Below are 25,020 nucleotides of genomic sequence, written 5' to 3'. Positions count from 1 at the left end.
GGGTCCTACGACTATGTGTTTCGGGGCCCTGGTTGAGGGGCCCCTGAGATGCCAGAATCTCAAATCTGGGGGCCCTACGACCTACCCTCTCTGAACTTTGGAAGTCCCACCTCCAATCAAAACGTGTACCTGTTTGGTGGACGTGGGGTCTCTTCTGTGACCGTTTGACCCCTAAAGAAGGTCTTAGGGCCACCAGACTTTTATGCCCAGTCGAGGGGGTCCCCATGAGACACATATCCAAAATTCGGCCCGATCGGACGCTTGCGAGTCCTGTCCACGAACCCGCTAGGCCGAAAACATTCAAGTATATGGCAGGAGAGACTTTTTTTAGAAAAGACCCAGGGGCCCGAAATTCGGATCGGTGGGTCAAGGGGCCGCCCCGAGTGAGCTTCCGAAAGCGCGGGGCCCTGGGGCGCTCGCGAGTTGTGTCCACGAATCCGCTAGGCCGAACCCATTCAAGAATGTGGCAGGTGGGACTTTTTTAGAAAAGACCCAGGGGCCCGAAATTCGGATTGGTGGGTCCAGGGGCCGCCCCGATTGAGCTGCCGAAAGAAAAATTCGGAGCCTACTGCACAAAATCTCTCCCTTGGCCCTCTCTGACTCTTACATGATCAGAGCCTTTTGAGAGATTTCAGGGTGCCGGACGGGTATTTTTTTTCAAGGTCCTACAGCTTCGTTCTTTGGGGACATGGGAGAGGGGCCCCTGAGATGCAAGAATCTGGAATATGGGGGCCCTACGTCCTATCGTCTCCGAACTGTGGATGTCCCACCTTCAATCAAAACGTGTACCGATTTGGAACGTACCGATTTTTAGAAACGACCCAGGGGTCCCAAATTTCACAGCGGGGTCCGTGGGGCCCCCCCAGTGACCTCACCGAGACCGCGGGCTGATCGGAGCGACTTGCGTCGGCGACCCCGAAATGGCCAGAGGGGGCGCCGGTGAGCGCCCGCAGGCCGGGACGCCCACCCCCCACCTCTGGGACCCTTTTGGGAACGTTCCGTAAAAATAGTGGAAAATTGGACAAATAGTGGTTCCGTGGGACCGGGGGTCCTCGCGGCTCGAGGGTCCGATCCGCGATGATAATGGTTAAATGGACAAATAATGGGTTCGTGGTCACGGGGGTCCGCACAGTGGACCCATATGGCGGGTGGACAAAACGCAGCTCGCTGGGATGCGAAGCCCACCCTAGAACAGCCCCGGCCATTCGTTTAATGGGAGAAACGCCAAATAATAGGGTCCTGGGAGCGAATACCCCCAATGGCCAGCAGAACGATGGCAAAAGGACCTTTATAGGGTTCGTGGTCACGGGGGTGGGGGTGGGGGGGCTCTCCCAGTGGTCAACATCACCCCCTAGAGGTGTCAATACTTGGTTTACTGCGGATTCCCTACGGAAAAGGGGGGTAAGCCGACTCGTCCCGTTGGCCAGTTTTCTAAAGGAGAAAATGGATCCAAATTGACAGTACAATCCCTTCGAACCATTATGCGGTATATGGCAATTTAAATGAATGGGTTTTTTTCCACGAACCCATTATGTGTACTACCTCTGTGGCAGTGTGTCTTAAAATGTATTGCTACAGTGGCCTCCTTTAACCATGGCCTCCAAACAATCTAGAACTCACATAAAACTGAGCTGGAACTAAATTGAGAAGACCGATGTCACCTGACCCTCTGTGGAGAAGCAGTACAGACCTCAGACAGCTTCTCATCAGCAAGATTTGCGTGGCAGTGCCACAATGTAGACTTCAGCTGTTAAATTCAGCTCTTGTGTTTTGTCTTTGATATTTTAATCAACATTATTCTACAAAGGTATGTTAAGCTAGAGCTGGTAGGTAAAAATTGAGTTTTTTTCAGATATCTGGTCAGTGCATGAGCTCTATTTCTGCCCTTGTCAGCTAAGAGGCAGGATGTTGGAGCGACCGTAGCATCGAACAGAGTGAAATACATGGCAAAGTGGCCTCCACTGAGCAGCAACTTGTGGCTCGTTGGTCTAGGGGTATGATTCTCGCTTAGGGTGCGAGAGGTCCCAGGTTCAAATCCCGGACGAGCCCTCTTCTGTCTTTGCACCATCTTTTCTTGAGCAGTTTCAGTCCATTCTGCCATCCCGGGTCAAACATACACCACTGTCAATTAAGACTAAAGCTGCGTCTGCATGTTTTCATGTCCACTTCTCTCTGCCCTTCTTAGTTCTTAATCTACAGTTTAAACTTTGACTTGACATTTTTCCAAAAATTGGTTTAGGAATGCAGCCCAAGCAGTGGAGATATGGCAAAAAATAGATTCTTGGATCGCTTCACAGCCCTGTGAGCCTTCATCTTGCGTTTGCTAGATGCAGGAGCATCTGAGGGCTTGTTGTTGTTGGGGTGTGTTTTTTTTTTCTTTTATTGCTGTATGGGAGCAAGTGGGACCAAGTTCAAATCCCAGATGAGCCCGCTTTGCAGCTCCTTGTTTTGAGTAGTGTCTGGCTACATGGTGGCTCGTTGGTCTAGGGGTATGATTCTCGCTTTGGGTGTGAGAGGTCCCGGGTTCAAATCCCGGACGACCCCACATTGAGCATATTGCTGAGAAGTATCAGTCAATTCTGCCATCTTTCGGCCAATAATACTCCTGCATGTTTTCGTGCCGATTTCTCCCTGTTCGTAGTTCCTCATCTGCAATTTAAACTTTGTACAACACTTCACTCTTTGGGTTTCCGCACTTTCACTGAAAGGTGAGGGTGTGTCTAAGATGGTTCAGATCGGCTGCCATGCCGGCTAGCCGTTTGCGGTTGACTGGAGGCTCGCGTCCTTTGCTTTGATGTTTTTCTCAATATTGGTTTACAAGGTTCAGAGAGCATTACACTGAACATTTAAAGGTCCCAGGTTCGATCCTGGGTTTACTCAGAGTGGAGCCGTGAATGCTTTTCGGACACGATTCTGATGCTTGCTGGTTAGTTGCGTTTCGCAGAGCCTCCTTGAATGTTTTCTACACTTCAAACTGATGTGCAGACACTGTTGGTTCCATGGTGTAACGGTTAGAACTCTGGACTCTGAATCCAGTGATCCGAGTTCAAATCTCGGTGGAACCTTCAAGAGTCTGTCTGGCTGTGCTTGGCAAGGAGGAGCTTTGGGGTATGTCACAACTTTTTCCATAAAGTCAATTTTTTTTTGGAGCGTCCATTCAGGTATAAGTTTGAGGGCTCGTGTACGTGGGTTAAGGGGACCTGCGCGCTGACCCCAAAAATTTTTGCCGGACGCGGCGTCGATGTCTGCCGGACCGCGCCGGCCCACGAGAGACCCCTGACCGGCCAGGAGGATCTGGACCCCCGAGGGGCCCCGCGGAAGCCCACCCAAATTTGTGGCCCCTAAATGCCATTCAGCACTTCTCCACAGGGTGGCGCACGGAGCAGTATACCTCAGGTTTAAAACAGTGGCATTTACCCGAATGGGGGGTGGACGATCTTTTTGCCCACGAAACCTATATTTGTCCATTTGACCTTTAAAGTTACAGAATGACCACGGCACCGATGCGGACCCCCGTCGGACCCCCAACCTGGGTCCCACTTACCCATTATTTGTCCATTTGACCATTATATTCACACAATGACTGCGGATCATCTGCGGACCCCTTGCGGACCCCCAGCCTGGGTCCCACGAACCCAGTATTTGTCCATTTGACCATTATATTCACACAATGACTGCGGATCATCTGCAGACCACTTGCGGACCCCCACCCTGGGTCCCACGAACCCACTATTTGTCCATTTGACCATTATTTTCACACAATGACTGCGGATCATCTGCGGACCACTTGCGGACCCCCACCCTGGGTCCCACAAACCCACTATTTGTCCATTTGACCATTATATTCACAGAATGACCACGGATCACATGCAGAACATTTGCGGACCCCACCCCCTGGTCCCACGGACCCAATATTTGTCCATTTGACCATTAGCGTTAGAAATGGGCCTCGGTTGGACATTTTTTTCTGAGACATCCCAGGGGCCCAAAACTTGGAACGGGGGCCTCCCCCAGTGAGCTTACGAAGGCCCGGGGCCCAAGAGCCCTTGCAATCAGTGTCCACGAACCCGCTATGCTTAACACATTCAAATAAATGGCAGGTGGGATTTTTTTAGAAAAGTCCCCGGGGCCCAAAATTCGGAACGGTGGCTCTTTGGGGTCCCTGGATCGTGCAGTCAAAAGCGCGGGGCCCTAGTGCGATGCACTTTTTTTCCTTTAGTGCTATGACTACGTGCTTCGGGGCCCTGGGTGAGGGGCCCCTGAGATGCCAGAATCTCAAATCTGGGGGCCCTACGACCTATTGTCTCCGAACTGTGGACGTCCCACCTCCCATCAAAACGCGTAACACTTTTGTGGACGTGGGGTCCCTTCTGTGACCGTTTGACCCCTAAAGAAGATCGTAGAGCCACCAGACTTCTGTGCCTGGTCGAGGGGATCCCCTCGAGACACATATCCAAAATTCGGCCCGATCGGACCCTTGTGAGTCGTGTCCACGAATCAGCTAGGCCGAACGCAAGGGAATAAATGGCATATGGGATTTTTTTAGAAACGTCCCAGGGGCCCGAAATTTGGAACGGTGGCTCTTGAGGGGCCCTAGAGCGTGCTGTCAAAAGCGCGAGGACTTAGCGCGATGCACTTTTTTCCTTGGTTCCTAGGGCTACGTACTTTTGGGCCCTGGGCGAGGGGCCCCTGAGATGCCAGAATCCCAAATCTGGGGGCCCTACGACCTACTGTCTCCGATATGTGGACATCCCACCTTCAATCAAAACGCGTACCTGTTTCGTGGACGTGGGCTCCCTTCTGTAACCCTTTGACCCCTTAATGAGATCGTAGGGCCACCAGACTTCTATGCCCGTTTGAGGGGATTCCCCCGAGACACATATCCAAATTTCGGCCCGATCGGACCGTTGCGAACCGTGTCCACGAACCCGCTAGTCCGAACCCATTCAAGTAAATGGCAGGTGGGACTTTTTTAGAAAAGTCCAACGGACCCAAAATTCAGTTTGGTGGGTCAAGGGGCCGCCTCGAGTGAGCTGCCAATGGTGCACGGCCGTAGGGACCTTGCAAGTCATGTCCACGAAACAACTATTCTAATACTGTAGAATATGCATAGAAAAAAGTTGGATTTTGGTTAATTTCCCCATATGTGGTGCATGTCCACCAGCAATTTATTTGATGGGATATGTGTCCACTTGCAGTTTATTAAATAGCATTCCTATATGAATATATGGAAAATGGGATATGTGTTCACTTGCTGTTTATTAAATAGCAATTCTCTTACTGTTAATGAAAACAGCTCTACTGTACTCAGCACGCTCAGCAGAGTCCATTCATGCCAGTTTTATCACATAATACTGTAAAATATGCATAAAAATTAATGTCCATGGGAGCACTACGGAGGTCCCGCCGAATAAATTGTAAAAGGACATTATTTAAAAAAAAACACCTCCCAGTTGCCATTTATTCAGCGCACCCTTCATAGTGGTTCCGTGGACAGATGAATTTTAGCGATTTCGTGGTTGAAGTCTCATCAGATGTACTCTGCAAGCTCCGAGGAATCCATTTTTGTAAGTTTTGTCCCATAATACTGTAGAAATGTGCATAGAAAAAATGTTGGATTTTGGTGTTCACCAAATTGTCACACACTTTGCCAAGCTGTAACTCCGCCAAAACGGGGCCAAACTGCACCAAAATCGGGTCAAAGTCAGACCAGGGGGACCTCTATCCGACGCCACCAGCCCCAAGTCCCTGAACCCCCGGGAGGCGGAGATACGGTGCCCCAAATTTGGTGTCCATCCAATATGAATAAATGGCAAGTGGGATATGTGTCCAACTTAGGTTTAACAAAAAGCAATTGTATTAAATTTGATTTAATTAAATATAGGCAATATTGTTGATCAAAATGCCTGCAGTGTACTCAGACAGCTCAGCAGAGTCCATTCATGTAAGTTTTATCACAATATACTGTAGAATTTGCATAAAAAATAATGTCCACGGGAGCACTACGGAGGTCCCGCTGAATAAATTGTAAATGGAATTTTTTTTTGAAAAAACCTCCCATTTGCCATTTATTCAGCACGCCCTTCCTAATTGTTCCGTGGACAGAAAAATTTTAGTGGTTTCGTGGTTGAAGTCTCATCAGCTGTACTCTGCAAGCTTCCAGGAATCCATTTTTGTAAGTTTTATCCCATAATACTGTAGAATTTGCATAAAAATGAGCGTTGAATTTTGGCACACATGTGCACCACATGTGGTGCGAATCTCACTTTTCATTAAATAACAACTGTATTTAACTTTATTTATTTCAAATGTGTGTTATTGTTAATGAAAAGACCTTTACTGTACTCAGGACACCCAGAGGAATCCATTCATGTAAGTTTTATCCAATAATAATGTAAAATATGCATAAAAATGTATGTCCACGGGAGCGCTATGGAGGTCCCGCTGAATAAATTGTAAATGTGTATTTTTTTTTAAAAAACCTCCCGTTTGCCATTTATTCAGCATGCCCTTCCTAATGGTTCCGTGGACAGATAAATTTTAGTGATTTCGTGGTTGAAGTCTCATCTGCTGTACACTGCAAGCTCCGAAGAACCCATTTTTGTAAGTTTTGTCCCATAATACTGTAGAAATGTGCATAGAAAAAATGTTGGATTTTGGTGTTCACCAAATTGTCACACACTTTGCCAAGCTGTAACTCCGCCAAAACGGGGCCAAACTGCACCAAAATCGGGTCAAAGTCAGTCCAGGGGGACCTCTATCCGACGCCACCAGCCCCAAGTCCCTGAACCCCCGGGAGGCGGAGATACGGTGCCCCAAATTTGGTGTCCATCCAATATGAATAAATGGCAAGTGGGATATGTGTCCAACTTAGGTTTAACAAAAAGCAATTGTATTAAATTTGATTTAATTAAATATAGGCAATATTGTTGATCAAAATGCCTGCAGTGTACTCAGACAGCTCAGCAGAGTCCATTCATGTAAGTTTTATCACAATATACTGTAGAATTTGCATAAAAAATAATGTCCACGGGAGCACTACGGAGGTCCCGCTGAATAAATTGTAAATGGAATTTTTTTTTGAAAAAACCTCCCATTTGCCATTTATTCAGCACGCCCTTCCTAATTGTTCCGTGGACAGATAAATTTTAGTGGTTTCGTGGTTGAAGTCTCATCAGCTGTACTCTGCAAGCTTCCAGGAATCCATTTTTGTAAGTTTTATCCCATAATACTGTAGAATTGCATAAAAATGAGCGTTGAATTTTGGCACACATGTGCACCACATGTGGTGCGAATCTCACTTTTCATTAAATAACAACTGTATTTAACTTTATTTATTTCAAATGTGTGTTATTGTTAATGAAAAGACCTTTACTGTACTCAGGACACCCAGAGGAATCCATTCATGTAAGTTTTATCCAATAATAATGTAAAATATGCATAAAAATGTATGTCCACGGGAGCGCTATGGAGGTCCCGCTGAATAAATTGTAAATGTATGGGCGGATGTCCCACCTCCAATGTAAACACGTACCGGTTTGGTGGACAATCCCTCTGGTTTTTGACCTTTTGACCCCTAAGGAAGGTCATTGGGCCACCAAACTTATCTGCCCGGTCAAGGGGGTCCCCATGAGGCAATCATACCAAATTCGGCCCGATCCGACCCCGGCGAGCCGTGTCCACGAAACCGCTAGGCCGAACACATTCAAGTAATTGGCAGGTGGGATGTTTTTAAAAACGTCCTAGGGGCCCGAAATTTGGATCGGTGGCTCCTGAGGGCCCCTAAAACGTGCTGTCAAAAGCGTGAGGACCTAGCGTGATGCACTTTTCTCCTTGGGTCCTACGACTATGTGTTTCGGGGCCCTGGTTGAGGGGCCCCTGAGATGCCAGAATCTCAAATCTGGGGGCCCTACGACCTACCCTCTCTGAACTTTGGAAGTCCCACCTCCAATCAAAACGTGTACCTGTTTGGTGGACGTGGGGTCTCTTCTGTGACCGTTTGACCCCTAAAGAAGGTCTTAGGGCCACCAGACTTTTATGCCCAGTCGAGGGGGTCCCCATGAGACACATATCCAAAATTCGGCCCGATCGGACGCTTGCGAGTCCTGTCCACGAACCCGCTAGGCCGAAAACATTCAAGTATATGGCAGGAGAGACTTTTTTTAGAAAAGACCCAGGGGCCCGAAATTCGGATCGGTGGGTCAAGGGGCCGCCCCGAGTGAGCTTCCGAAAGCGCGGGGCCCTGGGGCGCTCGCGAGTTGTGTCCACGAATCCGCTAGGCCGAACCCATTCAAGAATGTGGCAGGTGGGACTTTTTTAGAAAAGACCCAGGGGCCCGAAATTCGGATTGGTGGGTCCAGGGGCCGCCCCGATTGAGCTGCGGAAAGAAAAATTCGGAGCCTACTGCACAAAATCTCTCCCTTGGCCCTCTCTGACTCTTACATGATCAGAGCCTTTTGAGAGATTTCAGGGTGCCGGACGGGTATTTTTTTTCAAGGTCCTACAGCTTCGTGCTTTGGGGACATGGGAGAGGGGCCCCTGAGATGCAAGAATCTGGAATATGGGGGCCCTACGTCCTATCGTCTCCGAACTGTGGATGTCCCACCTTCAATCAAAACGTGTACCGATTTGGAACGTACCGATTTTTAGAAACGACCCAGGGGTCCCAAATTTCACAGCGGGGTCCGTGGGGCCCCCCCAGTGACCTCACCGAGACCGCGGGCTGATCGGAGCGACTTGCGTCGGCGACCCCGAAATGGCCAGAGGGGGCGCCGGTGAGCGCCCGCAGGCCGGGACGCCCACCCCCCACCTCTGGGACCCTTTTGGGAACGTTCCGTAAAAATAGTGGAAAATTGGACAAATAGTGGTTCCGTGGGACCGGGGGTCCTCGCGGCTCGAGGGTCCGATCCGCGATGATAATGGTTAAATGGACAAATAATGGGTTCGTGGTCACGGGGGTCCGCACAGTGGACCCATATGGCGGGTGGACAAAACGCAGCTCGCTGGGATGCGAAGCCCACCCTAGAACAGCCCCGGCCATTCGTTTAATGGGAGAAACGCCAAATAATAGGGTCCTGGGAGCGAATACCCCCAATGGCCAGCAGAACGATGGCAAAAGGACCTTTATAGGGTTCGTGGTCACGGGGGTGGGGGTGGGGGGGCTCTCCCAGTGGACATCACCCCCTAGAGGTGTCAATACTTGGTTTACTGCGGATTCCCTACGGAAAAGGGGGGTAAGCCGACTCGTCCCGTTGGCCAGTTTTCTAAAGGAGAAAATGGATCCAAATTGACAGTACAATCCCTTCGAACCATTATGCGGTATATGGCAATTTAAATGAATGGGTTTTTTTCCACGAACCCATTATGTGTACTACCTCTGTGGCAGTGTGTCTTAAAATGTATTGCTACAGTGGCCTCCTTTAACCATGGCCTCCAAACAATCTAGAACTCACATAAAACTGAGCTGGAACTAAATTGAGAAGACCGATGTCACCTGACCCTCTGTGGAGAAGCAGTACAGACCTCAGACAGCTTCTCATCAGCAAGATTTGCGTGGCAGTGCCACAATGTAGACTTCAGCTGTTAAATTCAGCTCTTGTCTTTTGTCTTTGATATTTTAATCAACATTATTCTACAAAGGTATGTTAAGCTAGAGCTGGTAGGTAAAAATTGAGTTTTTTTCAGATATCTGGTCAGTGCATGAGCTCTATTTCTGCCCTTGTCAGCTAAGAGGCAGGATGTTGGAGCGACCGTAGCATCGAACAGAGTGAAATACATGGCAAAGTGGCCTCCACTGAGCAGCAACTTGTGGCTCGTTGGTCTAGGGGTATGATTCTCGCTTAGGGTGCGAGAGTTCCCAGGTTCAAATCCCGGACGAGCCCTCTTCTGTCTTTGCACCATCTTTTCTTGAGCAGTTTCAGTCCATTCTGCCATCCCGGGTCAAACATACACCACTGTCAATTAAGACTAAAGCTGCGTCTGCATGTTTTCATGTCCACTTCTCTCTGCCCTTCTTAGTTCTTAATCTACAGTTTAAACTTTGACTTGACATTTTTCCAAAAATTGGTTTAGGAATGCAGCCCAAGCAGTGGAGATATGGCAAAAAATAGATTCTTGGATCGCTTCACAGCCCTGTGAGCCTTCATCTTGCGTTTGCTAGATGCAGGAGCATCTGAGGGCTTGTTGGTGTTGGGGTGTGTTATTTTTTTCTTTTATTGCTGTATGGGAGCAAGTGGGCCCAAGTTCAAATCCCAGATGAGCCCGCTTTGCAGCTCCTTGTTTTGAGTAGTGTCTGGGTGCATGGTGGCTCGTTGGTCTAGGGGTATGATTCTCGCTTTGGGTGTGAGAGGTCCTGGGTTCAAATCCCGGATGAGCCCACATTGAGCATATTGCTGAGAAGTATCAATCAATTCTGCCTTCTTTCGGTCAATAGTACTCCTGCATGTTTTCGTGCTGATTTCTCCTTGTTCGTAGTTCCTCATCTGCAATTTAAACTTTGTACAACACTTCGCTCTTTGGGTTCCTGCACTTTCACTGAAAGGTGGGGGTGTGTCTAAGATGGTTCAGATCGGCTGCCATGCAGGGTAGCCGTTTGCGGTTGACTGGAGGCTCGTGTCCTTTGCTTTGATGTTTTTCTCAATATTGGTTTACAAGGTTCAGAGAGCATTACACTGAACATTTAAAGGTCCCAGGGTTGATCCTGGGTTTACTCAGAGTGGAGCCGTGAACGCTTTTCGGACACCATTCTGATGCTTGCTAGTTAGTTGCTTTTCGCAGAACCTCCTTGAATGTTTTCTACACTTCAAACAGATGTGCAGACACTGTAGGTTCCATGGTGTAACGGTTAGCACTCTGGACTCTGAATCCAGTGATCCGAATTCAAATCTTGGTGGAACCTTCAAGAGTCTGTTTGCCTGTGCTTGGCAAGGAGGAGCTTTGGGGTATGTCACAACTTTCTCTGTGGCAGTGTGTCTTAAAATGTATTGCTACACTGGCCTCCTTTAACCATGGCCTCCAAACAATCTAGAACTCACATAAAACTGAGCTGGAACTAAATTGAGAAGACAGATGTCACCTGACCCTATGTGGAGAAGCAGTACAGACCTCAGACAGCTTCTCATCAGCAAGATTTGCGTGGCAGTGCCACAATGTAGACTTCTGCTGTTAAATTCAGCTCTTGTGTTTTGTCGTTGATATTTAAATCAACATTATTCTACAAAAGTAGGCCAAGCTAGAGCTGGTAGGTAAAAATTGAGTTTCTCAGAAATCTGGTCAGTGCATCTGGTCAGAGCTCTATTTCTGCCCTTGTCAGCTAAGAGGCAGGATGTTGGAGCGACCGTAGCATCGAACAGAGTGAAAGACGTGGCAAAGGGGCCTCCACTGAGCAGCAACTTGTGGCTCGTTGGTCTAGGGGTATGATTCTCGCTTCGGGTGTGAGAGGTCCCGGGTTCAAATCCCGGACGAGCCCACATTGAGCATATTGCTGAGAAGTATCAGTCAATTCTGCCTTCTTTCGGTCAATAGTACTCCTGCATTTTTTCGTGCTGATTTCTCCCTGTTCGTAGTTCCTCATCTGCAATTTAAACTTTGTACAACACTTCGCTCTTTGGGTTCCCGCACTTTCACTGAAAGGTGGGGGTGTGTCTAAGATGGTTCAGATCGGCTGCCATGCAGGGTAGCCGTTTGCGGTTGACTGGAGGCTCGTGTCCTTTGCTTTGATGTTTTTCTCAATATTGGTTTACAAGGTTCAGAGAGCGTTACACTGAACATTTAAAGGTCCCAGGTTCGATCCTGGGTTTACTCAGAGTGGAGCCGTGAATGCTTTCGGACACCATTCTGATGCTTGCTGGTTAGTTGCTTTTCGCAGAGCCTCCTTGAATGTTTTCTACACTTCAAACAGATGTGCAGACACTGTTGGTTCCATGGTGTAACGGTTAGCACCCTGGACTCTGAATCCAGTGATCTGAGTTCAACTCTTGGTGGAACCTTGGGGTCTGTCTGGCTGTGCTTGGCAAGGAGGAGCTTTGACATAGGTCACAACTTTCTCTGTGGCAGTGTGTCTTAATATGTATTGCTACAGTGGCCTCCTTTAACCATGGCCTCCAAACAATCTAGAACTCACATAAAACTGAGCTGGAACTAAATTGAGAAGACCGATGTCACCTGACCCTCTGTGGAGAAGCAGTACAGACCTTAGACAGCTTCTCATCAGCAAGATTTGCGTGACAGTGCCACAATGTAGACTTCTGCTGTTAAATTCAGCTCTTGTGCTTTGTCATTGATATTTTAATCAACATTACTCTACAAAGGTAGGCCAAGCTAGAGCTGGTAGGTAAAAATTGAGTTTCTCAGAAATCTGGTCAGTGCATCTGGTCAGAGCTCTATTTCTGCCCTTGTCAGCTTAGAGGCAGGATGTTGGAGCGACCGTAGCATCGAACAGAGTGAAATACGTGGCAAAGTGGCCTCCACTGAGCAGCAAATTGTGGCTCGTTGGTCTAGGGGTATGATTCTCGCTTAGGGTGCGAGAGGTCCCGGGTTCAAATCCTGGACGAGCCCCCTTCTGTCTTTGCAGCATCTTTTCTTGAGCAGTTTCAGTCCATTCTGCCATCCTGGGTCAAACATACGCCACTGTCAATTAAGACTAAAGCTGCGTCTGCATGTTTTCATGCCCACTTCTCTCTGCTCTTCTTAGTTCTTAATCTGCAGTTTAAATTTTGACTTGACATTTTTCCAAAAATTGGTTTAGGAATGCAGCCCAAGCAGTGGAGATATGGCAAAAAAATAGATTCTTGGATCGCTTCACAGCCCTGTGAGCCTTCATCTTGCGTTTGCTAGATGCAGGAGCATCTGAGGGCTTGTTGGTGTTGGGGTGTGTTTTTCTTTCTTTTATTGCTGTAATGGAGCAAGTGGGCCCAAGTTCAAATCCCAGATGAGCCCGATTTGCAGCTCCTTGTTTTGAGTAGTGTCTGGGTACATGGTGGCTCGTTGGTCTAGGGGTATGATTGTCGCTTCGGGTGTGAGAGGTCCTGGGTTCAAATCCCGGACGAGCCCACATTGAGCATATTGCTGAGAAGTATCAGTCAATTCTGCCTTCTTTCGGTCAATACTACTCCTGCATGTTTTTGTGCTGATTTCTCCCTGTTCGTAGTTCCTCATCTGCAATTTAAACTTTGTACAACACTTCGCTCTTTGGGTTCCGGCGCTTTCACTGAAAGGTGGGGGTGTGTCTAAAATTGTTCAGATCGGCTGCCATGCAGGGTAGCCGTTTGCGGTTGACTGGAGGCTCGTGTCCTTTGCTTTGATGTTTTTCTCAATATTGGTTTACAAGGTTCAGAGAGCGTTACACTGAACATTTAAAGGTCCCAGGTTCGATCCTGGGTTTACTCAGAGTGGAGCCGTGAATGCTTTTCGGACACCATTCTGATGCTTGCTAGTTAGTTGCTTTTCGCAGAACCTCCTTGAATGTTTTCTACACTTCAAACAGATGTGCAGACACTGTAGGTTCCATGGTGTAACGGTTAGCACTCTGGACTCTGAATCCAGTGATCCAAATTCAAATCTTGGTGGAACCTTCAAGAGTCTGTCTGGCTGTGCTTGGCAAGGAGGAGCTTTGGGGTATGTCACAACTTTCTCTGTGGCAGTGTGTCTTAAAATGTATTGCTACAGTGGCCTCCTTTAACCATGGCCTCTAAACAATTTAGAACTCACATAAAACAAGTGGGCCCAAGTTCAAATCCCAGATGAGCCCGCTTTGCAGCTCCTTGTTTTGAGTAGTGTCTGGCTACATGGTGGCTCGTTGGCCATGGGTATGATTATGGCTAAGGGTGCGAGAGGTCCCGGGTTCAAATCCCGGACGAGCCCTCTTCTGTCTTTGCAGCATCTTTTCTTGAGCAGTTTCAGTCCATTCTGCCATCCCGGGTCAAACATAAGCCACTGTCAATTAAAACTAAAGCTGCGTCTGCATGTTTTCATGCCCACTTCTCTCTGCTCTTCTTAGTTCTTAATCTGCAGTTTAAACTTTGACTTGACATTTTTCCAAAAATTGGTTTAGGAATGCATCCCAAGCGGTGGAGATATGGCAAAAAATAGATTATTGGATCGCTTCACGGCCCTGTGAGCCTTCATCTTGCGATTGCTAGTTGCAGGAGCATCTGAGGGCTTGTTGTTGTTGGGGTGTGTTTTTTTTTCTTTTATTGCTGTATGGGAGCAAGTGGGCCCAAGTTCAAATCCCAGATGAGCCCGCTTTGCAGCTCCTTGTTTTGAGTAGTGTCTGGCTACATGGTGGCTCGTTGGTCTAGGGGTATGATTCTCGCTTTGGGTGTGAGAGGTCCCGGGTTCAAATCCCGGACGACCCCACATTGAGCATATTGCTGAGAAGTATCAGTCAATTCTGCCATCTTTCGGCCAATAATACTCCTGCATGTTTTCGTGCCGATTTCTCCCTGTTCGTAGTTCCTCATCTGCAATTTAAACTTTGTACAACACTTCACTCTTTGGGTTTCCGCACTTTCACTGAAAGGTGAGGGTGTGTCTAAGATGGTTCAGATCGGCTGCCATGCAGGGTAGCCGTTTGCGGTTGACTGGAGGCTCGTGTCCTTTGCTTTGATGTTTTTCTCAATATTGGTTTACAAGGTTCAGAGAGCATTACACTGAACATTTAAAGGTCCCAGGTTCGATCCTGGGTTTACTCAGAGTGGAGCCGTGAATGCTTTTCGGACACGATTCTGATGCTTGCTGGTTAGTTGCGTTTCGCAGAGCCTCCTTGAATGTTTTCTACACTTCAAACTGATGTGCAGACACTGTTGGTTCCATGGTGTAACGGTTAGAACTCTGGACTCTGAATCCAGTGATCCGAGTTCAAATCTCGGTGGAACCTTCAAGAGTCTGTCTGGCTGTGCTTGGCAAGGAGGAGCTTTGGGGTATGTCACAACTTTTTCCATAAAGTCAATTTTTTTTTGGAGCGTCCATTCAGGTATAAGTTTGAGGGCTCGTGTACGTGGGTTAAGGGGACCTGCGCGCTGACCCCAAAAATTTTTGCCGGACGCGGCGTCGATGTCTGCCGGACCGCGCCGGCCCACGAGAGACCCCTGACCGGCCAGGAGGATCTGGACCCCCGAGGGGCCCCGCGGAAGCCCACCCAAATTTGTGGCCCCTAAATGCCATTCAGCACTTCTCCACAGGGTGGCGCACGGAGCAGTACACCTCAGGTTTAAAACAGTGGCATTTACCCGAATGGGGGGTGGACGATTTTTTTGCCCACGAAACCTATATTTGTCCATTTGACCTTTAAAGTTACAGAATGACCACGGCACCGATGCGGACCCCCGTCGGACCCCCAACCTGGGTCCCACTTACCCTTTATTTGTCCATTTGACCATTATATTCACACAATGACTGCGGATCATCTGCGGACCCCTTGCGGACCCCCAGCCTGGGTCCCACGAACCCAGTATTTGTCCATTTGACCATTATATTCACACAATGACTGCGGATCATCTGCGGACCACTTGCGGACCCCCACCCTGGGTCCCACGAACCCACTATTTGTCCATTTGACCATTATTTTCACACAATGACTGCGGATCATCTGCGGACCATTTGCGGACCCCCACCCTGGGTCCCACAAACCCACTATTTGTCCATTTGACCATTATATTCACAGAATGACCACGGATCACATGCGGAACATTTGCGGACCCCACCCCCTGGTCCCACGGACCCAATATTTGTCCATTTGACCATTAGCGTTAGAAATGGGCCTCGGTTGGACATTTTTTTCTGAGACATCCCAGGGGCCCAAAACTTGGAACGGGGGCCTCCCCCAGTGAGCTTACGAAGGCCCGGGGCCCAAGAGCCCTTGCAATCAGTGTCCACGAACCCGCTATGCTTAACACATTCAAATAAATGGCAGGTGGGATTTTTTTAGAAAAGTCCCCGGGGCCCAAAATTCGGAACGGTGGCTCTTTGGGGTCCCTGGATCGTGCAGTCAAAAGCGCGGGGCCCTAGTGCGATGCACTTTTTTTCCTTTAGTGCTATGACTACGTGCTTCGGGGCCCTGGGTGAGGGGCCCCTGAGATGCCAGAATCTCAAATCTGGGGGCCCTACGACCTATTGTCTCCGAACTGTGGACGTCCCACCTCCCATCAAAACGCGTAACACTTTTGTGGACGTGGGGTCCCTTCTGTGACCGTTTGACCCCTAAAGAAGATTGTAGGGCCACCAGACTTCTGTGCCTGGTCGAGGGGATCCCCTCGAGACACATATCCAAAATTCGGCCCGATCGGACCCTTGTGAGTCGTGTCCACGAATCAGCTAGGCCGAACGCAAGGGAATAAATGGCATATGGGATTTTTTTAGAAACGCCCCAGGGGCCCGAAATTTGGAACGGTGGCTCTTGAGGGGCCCTAGAGCGTGCTGTCAAAAGCGCGAGGACTTAGCGCGATGCACTTTTTTCCTTGGTTCCTAGGGCTACGTACTTTTGGGCCCTGGGCGAGGGGCCCCTGAGATGCCAGAATCCCAAATCTGGGGGCCCTACAACCTACCGTCTCCGATATGTGGACATCCCACCTTCAATCAAAACGCGTACCTGTTTCGTGGACGTGGGCTCCCTTCTGTAACCCTTTGACCCCTTAATGAGATCGTAGGGCCACCAGACTTCTATGCCCGTTTGAGGGGATCCCCCCGAGACACATATCCAAATTTCGGCCCGATCGGACCGTTGCGAACCGTGTCCACGAACCCGCTAGTCCGAACCCATTCAAGTAAATGGCAGGTGGGACTTTTTTAGATAAGTCCAACGGACCCAAAATTCAGTTTGGTGGGTCAAGGGGCCGCCTCGAGTGAGCTGCCAATGGTGCACGGCCGTAGGGATCTTGCAAGTCATGTCCACGAAACAACTATTCTAATACTGTAGAATATGCATAGAAAAAAGTTGGATTTTGGTTAATTTCCCCATATGTGGTGCATGTCCACCAGCAATTTATTTGATGGGATATGTGTCCACTTGCAGTTTATTAAATAGCATTCCTATATGAATATATGGAAAATGGGATATGTGTTCACTTGCTGTTTATTAAATAGCAATTCTCTTACTGTTAATGAAAACACCTCTACTGTACTCAGCACGCTCAGCAGAGTCCATTCATGCCAGTTTTATCACATAATACTGTAAAATATGCATAAAAATTAATGTCCATGGGAGCACTACGGAGGTCCCGCCGAATAAATTGTAAAAGGACATTATTTAAAAAAAAACACCTCCCAGTTGCCATTTATTCAGCGCACCCTTCATAGTGGTTCCGTGGACAGATGAATTTTAGCGATTTCGTGGTTGAAGTCTCATCAGATGTACTCTGCAAGCTCCGAGGAATCCATTTTTGTAAGTTTTGTCCCATAATACTGTAGAAATGTGCATAGAAAAAATGTTGGATTTTGGTGTTCACCAAATTGTCACACACTTTGCCAAGCTGTAACTCCGCCAAAACGGGGCCAAACTGCACCAAAATCGGGTCAAAGTCAGACCAGGGGGACCTCTATCCGACGCCACCAGCCCCAAGTCCCTGAACCCCCGGGAGGCGGAGATACGGTGCCCCAAATTTGGTGTCCATCCAATATGAATAAATGGCAAGTGGGATATGTGTCCAACTTAGGTTTAACAAAAAGCAATTGTATTAAATTTGATTTAATTAAATATAGGCAATATTGTTGATCAAAATGCCTGCAGTGTACTCAGACAGCTCAGCAGAGTCCATTCATGTAAGTTTTATCACAATATACTGTAGAATTTGCATAAAAAATAATGTCCACGGGAGCACTACGGAGGTCCCGCTGAATAAATTGTAAATGGAATTTTTTTTTGAAAAAACCTCCCATTTGCCATTTATTCAGCACGCCCTTCCTAATTGTTCCGTGGACAGATAAATTTTAGTGGTTTCGTGGTTGAAGTCTCATCAGCTGTACTCTGCAAGCTTCCAGGAATCCATTTTTGTAAGTTTTATCCCATAATACTGTAGAATTTGCATAAAAATGAGCGTTGAGCGTTGAAAAACTGAGCTGGAACTAAATTGAGAAGACAGATGTCACCTGACCCTCTGTGGAGAAGCAGTACAGACCTCAGACAGCTTCTCATCAGCATGATTTGCGTGGCAGTGCCACAATGTAGACTTCTGCTGTTAAATTCAGCTCTTGTGTTTTGTCGTTGATATTTAAATCAACATTATTCTACAAAAGTAGGCCAAGCTAGAGCTGGTAGGTAAAAATTGAGTTTCTCAGAAATCTGGTCAGTGCATCTGGTCAGAGCTCTATTTCTGCCCTTGTCAGCTAAGAGGCAGGATGTTGGAGCGACCGTAGCATCGAACAGAGTGAAAGACGTGGCAAAGGGGCCTCCACTGAGCAGCAACTTGTGGCTCGTTGGTCTAGGGGTATGATTCTCGCTTCGGGTGTGAGAGGTCCCGGGTTCAAATCCCGGACGAGCCCACATTGAGCATATTGCTGAGAAGTATCAGTCAATTCTGCCTTCTTTCAGCCAATAATACTCCTGCATGTTTTCGTGCCGATTTCTCCCTGTTCGTAAATCCTCATCTCCAATTTAAACTTTGTACAACACTTCGCTCTTTGGGTTCCCGCACTTTCACTGAAAGGTGGGGGTGTGTCTAAGATGGTTCAGATCGGCTGCCATGCAGGGTAGCCGTTTGCGGTTGACTGGAGGCTCGGGTCCTTTGCTTTGATGTTTTTCTCAATATTGGTTTACAAGGTTCAGAGAGCGTTACACTGAACATTTAAAGGTCCCAGGTTCGATCCTGGGTTTACTCAGAGTGGAGCCGTGAATGCTTTTCGGACACCATTCTGATGCTTGCTAGTTAGTTGCTTTTCGCAGAGCCTCCTTGAATGTTTTCTACACTTCAAACAGATGTGCATACACTGTAGGTTCCATGGTGTAACGGTTAGCACTCTGGACTCTGAATCCAGCGATCTGAGTTCAACTCTTGGTGGAACCTTGGGGTCTGTCTGGCTGTGCTTGGCAAGGAGGAGCTTTGACATAGGTCACAACTTTCTCTGTGGCAGTGTGTCTTAATATGTATTGCTACAGTGGCCTCCTTTAACCATGGCCTCCAAACAATGTAGAACTCACATAAAACTGAGCTGGAACTAAATTGAGAAGACCGATGTCACCTGACCCTCTGTGGAGAAGCAGTACAGACCTCAGACAGCTTCTCATCAGCAAGATTTGCGTGGCAGTGCCACAATGTAGACTTCTGCTGTTAAATTCAGCTCTTGTGTTTTGTCGTTGATATTTTAATCAACATTATTCTCTCTGCTCTTCTTAGTTCTTAATCTGCAGTTTAAACTTTGACTTGACATTTTTCCAAAAATTGGTTTAGGAATGCAGCCCAAGCAGTGGAGATATGGCAAAAAATTGATTCTTGGATCGCTTCACAGCCCTGTGAGCCTTCATCTTGCGTTTGCTAGTTGCAGTAGCATCTGAGGGCTTGTTGGTGTTGGGGTGTGTTTTTTTTTTCTTCTATTGCTGTATGGGAGTAAGTGGACCCAAGTTCAAATCCCAGATGAACCCGCTTTGCAGCTCCATTTTTTGAGTAGTGTCTGGGTACATGGTGTCTCGGTACATGGTGTCTCGTTGGTCTAGGGGTATGATTCTTGCTTCGGGTGTGAGAGGTCCCGGGTTCAAATCCCGCGACGAGCCCACATTGAGCATATTGCTGAGAAGTATCAGTCATTTCTGCCTTCTTTCGGCCAATAATACTCCTGCATGTTTTCGTGCTGATTTCTCCCTGTCCGTAGTTCCTCATCTGCTATTTAAACTTTGTACAACACTTCGCTCTTTGGGTTCCCGCGCTTTCACTGAAAGGTGGGGGTATGTCTAAGATGGTTCAGATCGGCTGCCATGCAGGGTAGCAGTTTGCGGTTGACTGGAGGCTCGTGTTCTTTGCTTTGATGTTTTTCTCAATATTGGTTTACAAGGTTCAGAGAGCGTTACACTGAACATTTAAAGGTCCCAGGTTCGATCCTGGGTTTACTCAGAGTGGAGCCGTGAATGCTTTCGGACACCATTCTGATGCTTGCTGGTTAGTTGCTTTTCGCAGAGCCTCCTTGAATGTTTTCTACACTTCAAACAGACGTGCAGAGACTGTTGGTTCCATGGTGTAACGGTTAGCACTCTTGACTCTGAATCCAGTGATCCGAGTTCAACTCTTGGTGGAACCTTGGGGTCTGTCTGGCTGTGCTTGGCAAGGAGGAGCTTTGGGGTATGTCACAACTTTCTCTGTGGCAGTGTGTCTTAAAATGTATTGCTACAGTGGCCTCCTTTAACCATGGCCTCCAAACAATCTAGAACTCACATAAAACTGAGCTGGAACTAAATTGAGAACACCGATGTCACCTGACCCTCTTTGGAGAAGCAGTACAGACCTCAGACAGCTTCTCATCAGCAAGATTTGCGTGGCAGTGCCACAATGTAGACTTCTGCTGTTAAATTCAGCTCTTGTGTTTTGTCGTTGATATTTTAATCAACATTATTCTACAAAGGTAGGCCAAGCTAGAGCTGGTAGGTAAAAATTGAGTTGCTCAGAAATCTGGTCAGTGCATCTGGTCAGAGCTCTATTTCTGCCCTTGTCAGCTAAGAGGCAGGATATTGGAGCGACCGTAGCATCGAACAGAGTGAAATACATGGCAAAGTGGCCTCCACTGAGCAGCAACTTGTGGCTTGTTGGTCTAGGGGTATGATTCTCGCTTAGGGTGCGAGAGGTCCCGGGTTCAAATCCCGGACGAGCCCTCTTCTGTCTTTGCAGCATCTTTTCTTGAGCAGTTTCAGTCCATTCTGCCATCCCGGGTCAATCATACGCCACTGTCAATTAAGACTAAAGCTGCTTCTGCATGTTTTCATGCCCACTTCTCTTCTGCTCTTCTTAGTTCTTAATCTGCAGTTAAAACTTTGACTTTACATTTTTCCAAAAATTGGTTTAGGAATGCAGCCCAAGCAGTGGAGATATGGCAAAAAATAGATTCTTGGATCGCTTTACGGCCCTGTGAGCCTTCATCTTGCGTTTGCTAGATGCAGGAGCATCTGAGGGCTTGTTGGTGTTGGGGTGTGTTTTTTTTTTCTTTTATTGCTGTATGGGAGCAAGTGGGCCCCAGTTCAAATCCCAGATGAGCCCGCTTTGCAGCTCCTTGTTTTGAGTAGTGTCTGTGTAAATGGTGGCTTGTTGGTCTAGGGGTATGATTCTCGCTTAGGGTGCGAGAGGTCCCGGGTACAAATCCCGGACGAGCCCTCTTCTGTCTTTGCAGCATCTTTTCTTGAACAGTTTCAGTCCCTTCTGCCATCCCTGGTCAAACATACGCCACTGTCAATTAAGACTAAAGCTGCGTCTGCATGTTTTCATGCCCACTTCTCTCTGCTCTTCTAAGTTCTTAATCTGCAGTTTAAACTTTGACTTGACATTTTTCCAAAAATTGGTTTAGGAATGCAGCCCAAGCAGTGGAGATATGGCAAAAAATAGATTCTTGGATCGCTTCACAGCCCTGTGAGCCTTCATCTTGCGTTTGCTATATGCAGGAGCATCTGAGGGCTTGTTGGTGTTGGGGTGTGTTTTTCTTTCTTTTATTGCTGTATGGGAGCAAGTGGGCCTAAGTTCAAATTCCAGATGAGCCCGCTTTGCAGCTCCTTGTTTTGAGTAGCGTCTGGGTACACGGTGGCTCGTTGGTCTAGGTGTATGATTCTCGCTTCGGGTGTGAGAGGTCCCGGCTTCAAATCCCGGACGAGCCCACATTGAGCATATTGCTGAGAAGTATCAGTCATTTCTGCCTTCTTTCGGCCAATAATACTCCTGCATGTTTTTGTGCCGATTTCTCCCTGTTCGTAGTTCCTCATCTCCAATTTAAACTTTGTACAACACTTCGCTCTTTGGGTTCCCGCGCTTTCACTGAAAGGTGGGGGTGTGTCTAAGATGGTTCAGATCGGCTGCCGTGCAGGGTAGCCGTTTGCAGTTGACTGGAGGCTCGGGTCCTTTGCTTTTATGTTTTTCTCAATGTTGGTTTACAAGGTTCAGAGAGCGTTACACTGAACATTTAAAGGTCCCAGGTTCAATCCTGGGTTTACTCAGAGTGGAGCCGTGAATGCTTTTCGGACACCATTCTGATGCTTGCTGGTTAGTTGCTTTTCGCAGAGCCTCCTTGAATGTTTTCTACGCGTCAAACAGATGTGCAGACACTGTTGGTTCCATGGTGTAACGGTTAGCACTCTGGACTCTGAATCCAGTGATCCGAGTTCAAATCTTGGTGGAACCTTCAAGAGTCTGTCTGGCTGTGCTTGGCAAGGAGGAGCTTTGGGGTATGTCACAACTTTCTCTGTGGCAGTGTGTCTTAAAATGTATTGCTACAGTGGCCTCCTTTAACCATGGCCTCCAAACAATCTAGAACTCACATAAAACTGAGCTGGTACTAAATTGAGAAGACCGATGTCACCTGACCCTTTGTGGAGAAGCAGTACAGACCTCAGACAGCTTCTCATCAGCAAGATTTGTGTGGCAGTGCCACAATGTAGACTTCTGCTGTTAAATTCAGCTCTTGTGTTTTGTAGTTGATATTTTAATCAACATTATTCTACAAAGGTAGGCCAAGCTAGAGCTGGTAGGTAAAAATTGAGTTGCTCAGAAATCTGGTCAGTGCATCTGGTCAGAGCTCTATTTCTGCCCTTGTCAGCTAAGAGGCAGGATATTGGAGCGACCGTAGCATCGAACAGAGTGAAATACGTGGCAAAGTGGCCTCCACTGAGCAGCAACTTGTGGCTCGTTGGTCTAGGGGTATGATTCTCGCTTAGGGTGCGAGAGGTCCCGGGTTCAAATCCCGGGCGAGCCCTCTTCTGTCTTTGCAGCATCTTTTCTTGAGCAGTTTCAGTCCATTCTGCCATCCCGGGTCAAACATACGCCACTGTCAATTAAGACTAAAGCTGCGTCTGCATGTTTTCATGCCCACTGCTCTCTGCTCTTCTTAGTTCTTAATCTGCAGTTTAAATTTTGACTTGACATTTTTCCAAAAATTGGTTTAGGAATGCAGCCCAAGCAGTGGAGATATGGCAAAAAAATAGATTCTTGGATCGCTTCACAGCCCTGTGAGCCTTCATCTTGCGTTTGCTAGATGCAGGAGCATCTGAGGGCTTGTTGGTGTTGGGGTGTGTTTTTTTTTCTTTTATTGCTGTATGGGAGCAAGTGGGCCCAAGTTCAAATCCCAGATGAGCCCGATTTGCAGCTCCTTGTTTTGAGTAGTGTCTGGGTACATGGTGGCTCGTTGGTCTAGGGGTATGATTCTCGCTTCGGGTGTGAGAGGTCCCGGGTTCAAATCCCGGACGAGCCCACATTGAGCATATTGCTAAGAAGTATCAGTCAATTCTGCCTTCTTTCGGTCAATACTACTCCTGCATGTTTTTGTGCTGATTTCTCCCTGTTCGTAGTTTCTCATCTGCAATTTAAACTTTGTACAACACTTCGCTCTTTGGGTTCCGGCGCTTTCACTGAAAGGTGGGGGTGTGTCTAAAATTGTTCAGATCGGCTGCCATGCAGGGTAGCCGTTTGCGGTTGACTGGAGGCTCGTGTCCTTTGCTTTGATGTTTTTCTCAATATTGGTTTACAAGGTTCAGAGAGCGTTACACTGAACATTTAAAGGTCCCAGGTTCGATCCTGGGTTTACTCAGAGTGGAGCCGTGAATGCTTTTCGGACACCATTCTGATGCTTGCTGGTTAGTTGCTTTTCGCAGAGCCTCCTTGAATGTTTTCTACACTTCAAACAGATGTGCAGACACTGTTGGTTCCATGGTGTAACGGTTAGCCCTCTGGACTAGTCCTTTGCTTTGATGTTTTTCTTAATATTGGTTTACAAGGGTCGGAGAGCATTACACTGAACATTTAAAGGTCCTAGGTTCGATCCTGGGTTTACTCAGAGTGGAGCCGTGAATGCTTTTCGGACACCATTCTGATGCTTGCTGGTTAGTTGCTTTCCGCAGAGCCTCCTTGAATATTTTCTACACTTCAAACAGATGTGCAGACACTGTTGGTTCCATGGTGTAACGGTTAGCACTCTGGACTCTGATCCAGTGATCTGAGTTCAAATCTCGGTGGAACCTTCAAGAGTCTGTCTGGCTGTGCTTGGCAAGGAGGAGATTTGGGGTATGTCACAACTTTCTCTGTGGCAGTGTGTCTTAAAATGTATTGCTACAGTGGCCTCCTTTAATCATGGCCTCCAAACAATCTAGAACTCACATAAAACTGAGCTGGAACTAAATTGAGAAGACCGATGTCACCTGACCCTCTGTGGTGAAGCAGTACAGACCTCAGACAGCTTCTCATCAGCAAGATTTGCGTGGCAGTGCCACAATGTAGACTTCTGCTGTTAAATTCAGCTCTTGTGTTTTGTAGTTGATATTTTAATCAACATTATTCTACAAAGGTAGGCCAAGCTAGAGCTGGTAGGTAAAAATTGAGTTTCTCAGAAATCTGGTCAGTGCATGAGCTCTATTTCTGCCCTTGTCAGCTAAGAGGCAGGATATTGGAGCGACCGTAGCATCGAACAGAGTGAAATACGTGGCAAAGTGGCCTCCACTGAGCAGCAACTTGTGGCTTGTTGGTCTAGGGGTATGATTCTCGCTTAGGGTGCGAGAGGTCCCGGGTTCAAATCCCGGACGAGCCCTCTTCTGTCTTTGCAGCATCTTTTCTTGAGCAGTTTCAGTCCATTCTGCCATCCCGGGTCAATCATACGCCACTGTCAATTAAGACTAAACCTCCTTCTGCATGTTTTCATGCCCACTTCTCTCTGCTCTTCTTAGTTCTTAATCTGCAGTTTAAACTTTGACTTTACATTTTTCCAAAAATTTGTTTAGGAATGCAGCCCAAGCAGTGGAGATATGGCAAAAAATAGATTCTTGTATCGCTTTACGGCCCTGTGAGCCTTCATCTTGCGTTTGCTAGATGCAGGAGCATCTGAGGGCTTGTTGGTGTTGGGGTGTGTTTTTTGTTT

At 47.6% G+C, this 25,020-nt stretch overlaps 14 non-coding genes across 14 annotated transcripts; all 14 read left to right on the top strand.

Moving 5' to 3' along the window:
- Positions 1–1,977: 1,977 nt before the first annotated feature.
- On the top strand, positions 1,978–2,049 carry trnap-agg (transfer RNA proline (anticodon AGG)). Its single transcript has one exon. It is a non-coding gene; the product is annotated as a tRNA-Pro (tRNA).
- Positions 2,050–2,472: 423 nt separating this feature from the next.
- trnap-ugg (transfer RNA proline (anticodon UGG)) lies at positions 2,473–2,544 on the top strand. The gene has a single exon. It is a non-coding gene; the product is annotated as a tRNA-Pro (tRNA).
- Positions 2,545–9,809: 7,265 nt separating this feature from the next.
- Positions 9,810–9,881, top strand: trnap-agg (transfer RNA proline (anticodon AGG)). The gene has a single exon. It is a non-coding gene; the product is annotated as a tRNA-Pro (tRNA).
- Positions 9,882–10,304: 423 nt separating this feature from the next.
- trnap-ugg (transfer RNA proline (anticodon UGG)) lies at positions 10,305–10,376 on the top strand. Its single transcript has one exon. It is a non-coding gene; the product is annotated as a tRNA-Pro (tRNA).
- A 1,019-nt stretch (positions 10,377–11,395) lies between these two features.
- trnap-cgg (transfer RNA proline (anticodon CGG)) lies at positions 11,396–11,467 on the top strand. Its single transcript has one exon. It is a non-coding gene; the product is annotated as a tRNA-Pro (tRNA).
- A 1,016-nt stretch (positions 11,468–12,483) lies between these two features.
- On the top strand, positions 12,484–12,555 carry trnap-agg (transfer RNA proline (anticodon AGG)). Its single transcript has one exon. It is a non-coding gene; the product is annotated as a tRNA-Pro (tRNA).
- Positions 12,556–14,282: 1,727 nt separating this feature from the next.
- On the top strand, positions 14,283–14,354 carry trnap-ugg (transfer RNA proline (anticodon UGG)). Its single transcript has one exon. It is a non-coding gene; the product is annotated as a tRNA-Pro (tRNA).
- A 4,048-nt stretch (positions 14,355–18,402) lies between these two features.
- Positions 18,403–18,474, top strand: trnap-cgg (transfer RNA proline (anticodon CGG)). Its single transcript has one exon. It is a non-coding gene; the product is annotated as a tRNA-Pro (tRNA).
- Positions 18,475–20,716: 2,242 nt separating this feature from the next.
- trnap-agg (transfer RNA proline (anticodon AGG)) lies at positions 20,717–20,788 on the top strand. The gene has a single exon. It is a non-coding gene; the product is annotated as a tRNA-Pro (tRNA).
- A 424-nt stretch (positions 20,789–21,212) lies between these two features.
- trnap-agg (transfer RNA proline (anticodon AGG)) lies at positions 21,213–21,284 on the top strand. Its single transcript has one exon. It is a non-coding gene; the product is annotated as a tRNA-Pro (tRNA).
- Positions 21,285–22,227: 943 nt separating this feature from the next.
- trnaq-cug (transfer RNA glutamine (anticodon CUG)) lies at positions 22,228–22,299 on the top strand. The gene has a single exon. It is a non-coding gene; the product is annotated as a tRNA-Gln (tRNA).
- A 498-nt stretch (positions 22,300–22,797) lies between these two features.
- On the top strand, positions 22,798–22,869 carry trnap-agg (transfer RNA proline (anticodon AGG)). The gene has a single exon. It is a non-coding gene; the product is annotated as a tRNA-Pro (tRNA).
- Positions 22,870–23,292: 423 nt separating this feature from the next.
- trnap-cgg (transfer RNA proline (anticodon CGG)) lies at positions 23,293–23,364 on the top strand. Its single transcript has one exon. It is a non-coding gene; the product is annotated as a tRNA-Pro (tRNA).
- Positions 23,365–24,621: 1,257 nt separating this feature from the next.
- Positions 24,622–24,693, top strand: trnap-agg (transfer RNA proline (anticodon AGG)). The gene has a single exon. It is a non-coding gene; the product is annotated as a tRNA-Pro (tRNA).
- The last annotated feature ends 327 nt before the right edge of the window (positions 24,694–25,020 follow it).

Source organism: Carassius carassius, chromosome 1 (genome assembly GCF_963082965.1).
Source record: "Carassius carassius chromosome 1, fCarCar2.1, whole genome shotgun sequence".
Taxonomy (NCBI): Eukaryota; Metazoa; Chordata; class Actinopteri; order Cypriniformes; family Cyprinidae; genus Carassius; species Carassius carassius.
The sequence above is the reverse complement of the archived record's forward strand: the minus strand, read 5'-3'. Positions and strand labels throughout refer to the sequence as shown.